The sequence below is a fragment of the Olea europaea genome, chromosome 3 (genome assembly GCF_002742605.1).
Source record: "Olea europaea var. sylvestris chromosome 3, O_europaea_v1, whole genome shotgun sequence".
Taxonomy (NCBI): Eukaryota; Viridiplantae; Streptophyta; class Magnoliopsida; order Lamiales; family Oleaceae; genus Olea; species Olea europaea.
This window is the reverse complement of record NC_036239.1, coordinates 12,494,834-12,506,715: the sequence shown is the minus strand read 5'-3', so window position 1 is coordinate 12,506,715 and position 11,882 is coordinate 12,494,834.

The window sequence follows — 11,882 nt, the reverse complement described above, 5'->3', positions numbered from 1 at the left end:
TGACTGGGGGGGGGGGGTTTGGATAAAAAAACTATAAACAATTCTAAAAAACAAAAAGATCCTGCGGAAGTTTGTGACGCTAAACTGGACTCCCAGTAGATAAGAGGGAGATTTCTTTCTCCTTCAATTTCTATAGTCAAAGTTTTGAGATGATCTTTGTTGGTGGTGGTTTTCAAATAATGATTGCTGATGGCGGGGCAATGTTGGTGCCCATGGTGGTGAGGTGAGGTGAGGTGAGGTGGGGTAAGGTAAGGTGGGGGGGTGGTATTAAAAATGTTCGTGATCAATTATTTAGATGATTGTGATCAAGAAAATGATTAATTTAGGACCAATAAATAATATGTAATTGATAAAATAGATAATTTGTGACTAATAAATAATATGCAACCTAAAAAAAGTGTAATTGATACTAAATTTGTAATTCTGACTGACCTTGTGCGATTTATGATTGTGATCATACTGTGTATATTGTGACATTTGACATACTATTGTGACCTTGACCTGTTATCGAGTGGTCAACATCTAATTCTTGTAACCTTTTCACTAGTTTCTCTTCTTTCTTTCTTTTTTTTTTTTCCCTCTTTTTTTGTATATCTTTATATATTCTAATTATCTATTTTTCCTTTTTTAGTTATCTTGACGGGTGTGGCCTGGATGGATAGGAGAAGAGTAATTTCATTTTTATTTTTTCTTTCATTCTTGTTTATTATTATTATTATTATTATTATTATTATTATTATTATTATTATTATTATTATTATTATTATTATTATTTTGGTTTATTTAAAGAAAAGAGTAAATATAATCTTTTCAATAGAATTTTAGCTTCTTAATTGAAGGCAAGGGTAAAACTGTCCAATGAGAACCTAACTGCTACTAAAATTAAAAGATTGGAGACTTAATTGGTATGATTTGAAGATTTTAGACCAAGGTGCAACACCAGTCAAAATTGTGGGGACCTTGGAGGCTATTTTCCGTATGTTTGATGTTAAGAATGTGTGAACTTACCAATATAGGGAAACTTGTAGTATTGGTCCCCAATCTATGGTGCTTGTGATAGTTTGATCAACAACCTTTAAGAAGGAAAAAATTGGTCACTAGTGTTAATAGATTTTTGAAATTATGAGCTTGGACTAACATCAACAACAAAATTTAAACATAAGGATCAAAATGTTTATTTTTAAGGTTGGTAACTACATTGTTAGAAGCACTATACGTATTTTGCCCCGAATAATAATGACGACCACAATACTTAAAAAGTCACAAAGAGAATATTTGTATTAAGAATTCATTAACTTTTGTCCCAATAAAATGTGTTAGTAGTTTCACTTCCGCTAATATACTAGTCAAACTGTTATTGCATAATACATTATTGCGATCCCAAGTAAAAAAGACCAGAACATATTTTGTTTCACCAATTCAATTGATTAAGAGTCAAGGTTCACATCTTGCACTACATATAATATATTAATTTCTATCCCAAAACTTGCATGGCACCATTGCAGGCCAATATGCCTAAACATAATAGAGTTGACCGCAATAACCAAATTGATTATCTTCATGCAAAAGGATACTATAAACTGACTTTAAAATATCAAAATTCAACTCATAATGAGCAATAAATTTAAACTTGAAACAAGAAGTTTAGATGGAAAACTAGAGATTGTTTGTATGATGTTTTCACAATACCAACTTGGGACTCATCCTTCTTTGTAGGTGTGTGAGTATTCCATTTACAATAAATAAGCTCCAAAAGTTTTTATCATTTCTCTTTAAATGAGTCTCAATTTTGGATTTCAGAATGAATAGCTGTTTCCACTGAGCCCCCGTTTGGTCCCCATTAAATTCCATTAAATTACATTTCAATTTTTCTCACTTTTATTTTCAACCACACAATCTTTCATAAAATAATATTACACGTAAATCGAAAACTTTTACTTCTTTTTCAATCACTCATTTTTCAAAAAAATACTATTTCACCCATTTTCATTTCCAAAAAACAGGGGCCAAACGGGGGCTAAACAAACAAGGTTTCTTTGAAAGTATACAAGAATAAAAAAGACATTCTCAACTTCTTTCTTATCGTGATTGATTGTCCCCTCAACCAGTAATAACTTTTTTGCATTTCTCACATACAATCGGAATGTTAATCTCTTATATTTCTTATTATCCTCAAAAGCTGATTTAATCGAAGGAGAACCAATAGATTAAACTATTTTTTACAGTAATTTTTTTTTTTTAAATCATACTCTCTTCAAAATAAAACATGCTCAAGTCTTTTTTTTATTTATTATTAATTTAGAAAAAAAAAAGTGTAGAGTGTCTTCAGTTAATTATGAAAATTACAAACTTTAGATTTTCATCATGTAATTTTTATGTTGCTTAATGTGCCACGTCGAGCATAGAAATAAAGTTGAAAGCAATTCATATAAAAGTAAATTTTGATGAAGAGAGAGATATTATTTATTTATATTTGTTTTCAACCCATTCTTTTACATGCAAATCATGTTAATTTATTTAATGTCCAATGCATAAAATATGTGTAGAAAACACTAGAAATCACCAACTTTGAACCCAGTCATTTTAATTGGTAAATTTTTTATTTTAAACCTGGGACAAAATTTTGGATTTGGTAATAATTTAGTGAGGAGTGACATTTCTGTCACAAAATTTAATGCACTTTCCCATATGGCACTAATTTTTCTTAGATTATTGTCCGGGACAAAAGGCATTAGAAGTCACTCAACTTGAAAGAAATTTCGTTTTAGTCACTCATTTTATATTCCAAATTCATCACTAAATTTCCAGTTTTATTTTAGTTTAGTCACCAATAAAGATTTTGATTTAACTGTATACAGACAAATTAGGCTCATTAGCTGCCCAATAATCTATTCATTCAACTTGTAAATGTCTTATTATTTGCATAACAATCAATAGTTCTAAAAATTACATTTTTATAAAATGATCTTTGTATTAAAAGCGAGAGTTCACTTCCTTTATCCAACCAATGGAGTAAACTCTGCACCCAACTTAATAATGAGTCATTAGGTGATGAAGTTTAATAAACATGCTTGTCAGAACCTTTTTTCTTTGTTTTTATGAAGATAATCTCTTCGTTTTATTTTTTCGCTAGCGGGAGAGTGCTGGGGATCGAGAAAGAACATCAAGTGTGGAAGAAGAAAGTATTTTTGATGAAAAGAATAAAATTGAATTTGAAAAGTATAAGAAAGACAATTAAAAAATAAAATAAATAAATAAATAATTCATTGTATATTGACAGGGCTAGGACTTGTTAGCGTCTTTTTGATTAAATTTAAAAGCGGTTTTAAAGAGAAATAGCAAGACACGTAGTATTTGAAATATATATATATATATATAATGTGACTTTATTTGAATTTATGAACCATTCATTAATTTATGTTCAAACGAAGGCTAAGAAATTAATAGGCTCTGTAAAAAATAATATAAACGAATAAAAAAGAAACCCTTGTTGAAATAAATCAAATTTGATCTAGAATAACTTATGTATTAGATCTAGTCAAGTATCTCGTAGAATTTTACAATTCAACTAGTAGTTTGAGAAGTCGTCTTGTATCCATTAAATCTAGTCAAGTTTATTAAAAAGAAATTAGTTCATATGTCATCTTGATATGTATAAATAAGATCATATGTTGCAATATTTTTTAAGGCAAAATTAGAGCTAAGTTTTCAGACTATATCAATCCAAATTGTCTTAACTTCAAACTTGTATCAGAACCTTGAAAAAAAAAAAAAAAAAAAATCCTTCAACAATCTTCTTTCCCTTGTATCTCATTTTAATGGAGAAATTTTTGATTATTTGAGTCCTCTAATGTTATGTCTTGAATCTCTAAGACTTATGGTGTTACTGAAGAAGAAGTACAATCACGTGAAAATAAAAACCAATTGTTTAAAGCAAAAAGATACCTCTGAAGAGCAAGAAAAAAAAAGATAGAAAAATATTTTTCCAAATATATCATGCAATTAAATCCCAGTTTATGAGAGGATATTCACAGCAAAAGTTTCCCAAGAGGCTTGGAAAATTCTTAGGGCAACTCATTCCTGCCAAGATCAAGTGAAAAAAGTTCCTTTGCGATCCTTGAGGATGACATTTGAGAAGATGGATATAAAAGACTATGAAAAATTGTCAGAACATCTTATGAGAATTAATTTTGTAGTGAATTAGGTGGCATCAAATGGAGAAATTATGAAGGCTCAATATAATGTCAAAAAAATTATGCGAAGCCCACTAAGTAAATTTGATCAAGTTGGGGTGGCGATTGAAGAATTACAAGGTTTTATTAATGGCTTTGGAGAGTTGGTAAGAATGACTGGAGGCTCATGAAATTAGAATTATTCAAAGAAGTCCTCAAATTATTTCTCCCCATGATCAAGCTGTAAAGACCCAATCAAATTTACAGGAGGTTGTGGAACTTGTCGTCGAAGTGGAAGAGGTCACAAACAAGGAAGATGAGGTGGAAGACATTCTTATGATCAACATGGACGAGGCAAAGAAAATAAAGAGTTAAAAAAAGAAGAGAAACAATCCTTCCACTATTCTCCAATAGGAAGAGGATGTGTATTGGGTTTTGATACCCAATAAATCTCAGCCTATGATGTTAAACAATTTCGAATTATATTTCATAAGTCTCGACCGATATGAGTGAAATAATTATCAATCAATCAATCTATATACTCAACTCGAAAGCAACGTGGGTCTCTAGTAGCAACTTAGTTTTGTTAATATTGCCTTGGGCCAAATTGGCTTATGGAATAGCTTTCTTGTGTCTTGGCCCAATTGATGATATAACCTATATATATATATATATATATAAGCAACGTGGGTCTCTAGTAGCAACTTAGTTTTGTTAATATTGCCTTGGGCCAAATTGGCTTATGGAATAGCTTTCTTGTGTCAGAGGCTGCTTCTTGTCAACTTTTTCGTACCTTTTGCCTTCTATATTCTACTCTTTGCCTTTGTGATTTGCAAATCACCACCATAACCTTGTCCATTTGTGAGTGAGAAAGGAAGAAAGCAACCATAAGTGATAAGCACAGGTTGGAGTATTGGTTGATTGGTTGGTAAGTTGAAGCTGAGCCGGAAATCTATCAATCACAGATCAATTCCTCTACATTTGGTATCAAAGCCATGTTGGTGGTGGATTTTCGGCCAAAAATCAAGAAAAATCAAAACAGAAACTATTCATTTTTTAAAAGTTCTGTCTGGAACTATTTTTACACTTTTCGGGAAACCACTTATCCGTTGGACAAATGGAGACCACCAGCGTGTTTAGTAGACCAATACACACCTATGTGGGTGGCATATGATCGATAGCGACGGCACATGGTGGCCAATGCATGGGACCAGTGAAGGCACGTGACGATGCGTTGGGCAGTTTCAGGCAATGGTTTCTTCGGATAACATGATTTCTAATGATTTTGTGGTGTTAGTTTTCTATTTCAGGGTATACAATAAAATTTGGATGATTTTGCCCCTATATGTGATTCACTTTTTTACTCGATTTGTTGCTGCCTTACTGGAGACTTTAGGATGAATAGTAGTGGTCTTAAAGTGATAAGTTCGCATCTCTCGTAATTTACGAGCTCAGATTGGTCCATTCTGGTATATTGACTTATCTCAATTTAAATTTTAGCATTAGTGCATCATCGTATGGAGATATTAGGATTGGGGTTACCATGAAAGGGTAACCATTACTTGTACTAGAAATTTAGGAATTATTTGCTCCATTTTGAAGTATTAGATTTAATTGCAAGTTAATAATTGCTTATATGTTTAATTACCTACATTATGTGAGAATTTGAATTTTTTGTTGACATACCTTCATCTTGAATTTGATTATTTTGTTAGAACACTTGGACTTGACCTATTTGAATATTCCCTTGATCTAAGATCGCTAATCGTACGAAACCGTGAGAATTTAAGACGGTGTATACTATGGCCATAGGATTATTTTGTGTGACCTATTTGTATACTTAGTTGTTTTGTTGTTTCAAAAATGTGTTCGCATTTCAAATTTGAAATTTATAATGAGAAAGGGAATTTTTAAATTTAGCAACAAAATATGAAGGAGATTTTGATTTAACACAAAGTTTCAAAAGTCATAGATTGCAAATTTCCTACAATTTTGATACAAGCACAAAAAGAAAAATATGATGAGTTTGCTTACACTTCAAGTAATTTACACCTATCTGACACTATTTTGAGAATGGTAGGAAAAATTGATTCTACAAAAAAAACTTTGGCAAAAAGTTGGAGGACAATGTAAGTTTTTTCCTAATAAGGTGTACTTGTTTGAAAGGTTTTTCAGTTTTATAATGAATTATTCAAATGATCTTGATGACAATTTAGATATTTTCAACAATCTTGTTCAAAATTGTTAATCGTGATAAGGTGTATGAAACTTATGAGGTCATTATTTTGCTTCATTCAATACCTGATTCATATAGAGAAGCTGATATTGCAATTAAGTATGGTATGGACACCTTAATATTCGAGAATATCATAGATTCTCTTAAGAGTAAGAAGATGGAGATTACGCTAAAAAAGAAGATGAAAGGAGTGATGAGTTATATATGATGATGAGTAGAATCAAGTTTAAGCAAATAAATTTGGGTAGAGCTTAAGATAATAATTATTCGAGTAGTAATATGAGTGATGAGGGTAATGACAAATCTAGTGGTCGGTAGTGTTACAACTATGATAAGTTTGGACACTTTATTAGGGATTATCCCAAACAGAAGGATAAAATGAGAGGTGAGGCAAATGTGGCTATATGGCCGAGTAATGACTCTAGTGAAGTTTATTGAGAGTAAATATAGTTACTACATGTGCACCTATGTGTAATCCTTTCTGTATATGTGTGATTGCTTAGTTTGTTGTGTTGATATGTTATAGTTTCAATTTGTTTTGTGTGTGTGACTGCATGAATTAGAGTGGTATTATTACTTCGTGTAATTGTTTGTATGCATAGTGGGTTGAGATGCATTAACATTGTGTTGTATGTCTTGTAGTGAGACGGAGTATAGATGTCTAGGGGTACATTGATGGTTTGTACTAGGAAGGTGGAGTGTGACATTTGAATCATGAGTAAAAGAGGTAATTAAATGTTGGAATCCTTTATCTGTGAAGAGGACCTAATCATGTGGAGTGTGAGAGATGCATTTCTATCATTCTATTAGTTGGAGATCTATTATCCATGTAGTTTGAGAGACGTGATATGGTGATAAAGGATTATCCTGAGAATTTAGGATCTATTATGATTTACCAGTTAGACATGAGTTAAGTGATCTATCTACTGAGCATGGTTGGCAATGAGAGGAGATATGCATTCTTGAAGTGTGAGCAATAGGGAATGAGATAGGATAAGTGTGATGAGATCTTTTCATAGGGTCATTTTTGGATTTGTTGCATATACGTTGGTCGTTTGATTGATTAACTTGGTATTAGTCTATTGCTCTATGTAAGCATGTTTGAAAAGATTTGTGCGTTATCCTATATTATATTGTCATCGCATGTTTATTTGTTCTTATTTAATCATTGTGATTATATGCTTCTACTTGGATATTTGTTTGTGACCTTAGCCATGGTAAGTACTTGGAGCACATATGATGTGTGTTTCGGAGCCGAAAAATGAGATAAGGTTTGTGATTCCAATTTTATTTGTTATCTTGATTATTAAGTACTAACGTATACTTTGATTGCTTGCAGGTTTATTGCACGTCAAGGTGTAGATTTTTTGGATTTTGATACCCAATAAATCCTGGGTAATGATGTTAAATAGTCTCGAATTACATTTGATAGGCCTTAACTAATGAATGAAATAACTATCCATCAATCAATTAATATACTTAGTTCAAAAGCAACATGGAGTTCAAAAGCAACATGGGCAGCTAGTAACAACTTAATTTTTTAATGTTGCCTTGAACCAAATTCACTTATAGGATGGCCTTTTTGTGTCTTGGCCTAGTTGATGATATAACCTAAATTTATATATATGGTCTCATTATGCAAGAAGCTCTCTGTGTGTGTGTTTTGCCCTTTTGTCGAGAAGAAAATCAAGGTTGCTTCTAGCTATCTTCTTCGTGCCTTTGCCTTCTATTGTCTTCTTTTTGCTTTTGTGCCTTACAAATCACCACCCTAACCTTGTCCCTTTGTGGATGAGAAAGGGATAAAGCAACCATAAGTGAATGTAAGTTGTGGCTTGGAGTATTGGTTAATTGGTTGATATTGAATGATAAGTTGAAACTGAACCAGGAATCCATCAATTGAAGATCTTTTCTGCTACAATGTGATTCTTATCATCAAAAAAGATAACAAAGCCAATATTAAATGTTTTCATCATCGTAAACTCGACAATCCAACGAGTGATTGCTGGATTAAATATCCAAATAGAGAGAGAGTCGGCTTGGTACATGAGATAAATATGAAATTTCTCAAGAAAATTTATTAAATTGCTTCTGATGAAAATGTTGGTATTATTTGGTATTTGGACAATGGAGCCAAGAGGCATATGACTGCAAATAAGAATTTAGTTTTAAAACTTGTAGAAGTTAACCGTGGGTAGTGATAATTGGAGGTGTTTAAGTCTTGTAAAATTCCAGATGTTGGATTCAAAACAAAACCTGCGCAAGTTGAGAAGATATTTGGGGTACACTATGTACTAGGGTTGCAAACTATGTTTTTTAGTATTGGTGTTGGGCATGATTGGTAAGTAATGCCCAAATCCCCTAGGCTATGATGAAAAATCGAGGCCCGTTTTAACTTCATAGGCTATAAGCCCAGGATTGAAGAATTAAATCCACACCACAATTGAAGTAGCCCAATTATATTGGGTATTTAGAGGTAATCAGCCCATTGGGTTAGATGCCCAATACCCAACTTGGAGGGAATTTGAAATTCACATGAAAGATGGATAAATATTATCATTATCTTTATCAAACCAATTTTATCTCATTTTTGTTGGATGAGCTCTATCTTTCAGTTTGGATATAATCTTGCAGTTTTTATTCAAATCTTGAAGACTCCCGTGAAATTCATTCACTCCTATAAGCCTATAAATAGGAAACTCTTCCCTTCCATTATACACACCAAAAACGAGAGCCAAAAACAAGAGGAAGAAAAACTTCCCTGCTTAGTGCAAATCAATCTTCTCTTGTCTTTTCTTTGTGAATCTGTCTATGTGACTGATAATGGCCTTCAAATTGGAGATACCTTTGTTGTGTGGATCAAGTTTCTGAGCCGAATCATAAAGGGAAAACCGTTCCTTTTATTTTCAGATTTTGGTCTTGATTTTCTTCAATTTACTTTGCAAATCCTTACACTAATCAATTGTTTTGGTTAATTTGTAGGTGGGTTTGCTTCTCAATTGGCTATCTAATTAAGAAATGTTTTGATATTCACATTGTTGATAACTTTTGCATCATCTGGTTGCAAACATTGGTTTGGCTCAAATAACTTGTTTCCTCTCAAACTTGATTTTTAATTTACACCAGTAAGAAAATTGTTAATAAAAAGATTTTCAAGTCGTAGTATGACCGACTTGGCCGCCTAAATTTTCAGAGCTTGAAAGAGTTATTAAGAAAGGCTACAGTTTAAAGGGTACCCAAAGTAATGTTATAAGTTTGTGAAGAGTTTGAGTTTGGAAAACAAGCCATTTCCGTCAAAATCTGATTGGGAATCACATTCACTACTTGAGTTTGTTCACCCTGATCTTTATGGTCCCATTCGAGTTCCATCTGTCGGAGGTAATCAGTATTTTTGATATTTGTTGATGATTATACCAGAAAATTTTAGGCTTATTTTGATAGGAAAAAACTATAAGCTCTTTCTTATTTCAAGGACTTCAATGTTTGTTGAAAAATTTTCAGATTATTAAAATAAAGAATTTAAGAAGTGGTCTAAAAGGAGGGTATTTATCTGTTTATTTGAAGAACATGGTATTAAACATGAATTAACAGCTCGATATTCACCACAAAAAAATGGTAATTCAAAACTAAAAGTTAGCACGTATGGAAATGGCTAGATGTATTCTGAAGAAAGAATTTATGTCGTCCGAATTTTGGTTGATGCAATTTCACGTACTGTTTATTTAATTGATAGATCACCTACAAAGAGCTTGATCAATTCCACTACAAATGAGGCTTGGTATGGAAGGAGTGTACATTGCTTGAGAACATTTGGTTGTCTTCCTTTTTCACATTTTTCAAATTCTTTACTAAAATTAGTGATAAATCTGAAAAATGCATCTTTATTGACTACTGTGAAAAGAATAAGGCTTACAAGGTTTTCGATCCAAAGACCAAAAAGGAAGGGGGGTTACTGGAGGTGTCCGTTTTAATGAGAAAGCTTCTTATAATTTGTTAATTTTTTCAAAGTTCATCAAATTGGCATATTCTTCATTTTGAAGTGAATAAATCTCAATTATCACAGCATGATGTTGGTCAAAGAAATGAATCTCCTCAAAACAGACCACCAATGACAAGAAGAAAGACGAAGTTTTAGAAAAATTTATGAGGAATATATTTGAAGAAGTGAATGAAGCAGATTTGGTATTCTTTACATTCTTTTTAAGTGAAGATCCAATTACATATAAAGAAGCATGCGAGAAGAGAAGCTGAAGAAGCCAGTGCCTAGGCGCTGGAGTGGACGCCTGGGCGCCCACCAGTGCCCAACCAGGCAGAAACATGGTGCCTAGGCGCCCCAATATATATATATTTCCGGTTTTTTGCCCTTTCATTATTAACAAGACCTAGAGCCCGATTTTTTAGAGAGAAAAAAGGGAGAAAGCTTGGATAGAATTTTACAAGATTGAGATTGTTCATCTTGGGTTTAAATTCAAAGCTATTTTCTTTCTTGGGGATTAACTTGAGGCTTGTTCAAGCAATCCAAATACATTGTTCTTCCAATATACATTGAAAATCATTTGTTCCCCATTTTTTCTTGTTTTTGAAGTGGTTTGGGATTTTTCACATTGTCAAGCTTTATTTCTTGGGCAATCTTGGGAGGTCAATTTCCCAACAATTTGGTATTAGAGCTTCTTCTTAAATCAAGGTGTTTAAGCTTCGATTTTTTGTGAGCTGCTTGAACTTTGTTGTGCGCACAAGGTGTTTGTGAAAATTCCCAAGTGAACTTTGGTGGTTTATTTCCGGTAAACAAGTAAATAAATCATGTCTACTAGAGGAATGGTGAAGATTGGGAAGTATGAGATAGAGAAATTCAATGGGAAGAATGATTTCTCATATTGGAGAATGCAAATGAAAAATTTCTTGATTTCTCAAAAGTTGCACAAGGCATTGGCGGGAAAGGAAAAGAAGCACATTGATATGTCGGACGAGGATTGGGAAGAGCTAGATCTTGAGGCACGAGCGTCTATCATTCTATGCCTTGAAAGAGATGTTGCTTTCTTGGTTGATAGTGAGGTAACGGTGGTGGAGGCGTGGACAAAGTTGGAGGCGAACTTCATGACGAAGACTCTAACAAATCGGATCTATTTGAAATCCAAATTGTATACTTGCAAGATGGATGAAGATACACCAATCCGAGAGTACGTCAACAAGTTTGATATGATCATATCGGACTTGAAGGACATTGATGTGGAAGTAGATGATGAGGATCAAGCACTTCTACTACTTCTTTCATTGCCAAAGTCTTACGAGAACCTAGTACAAACATTGATGCTTGTGGGTGATAAACTTGTGATAGAGGACACTAGAACGTCACTTCTAGCGGATGATCTTCGAAAGATTGCAACTAGTGGCATGTCTACCATCGGTAACAAGGAGCAAGCTCAAGGATTGTTTGTAAGGGGTAGAAGCAATGTGCGACCAAAGGGCAAGGAAGAAAA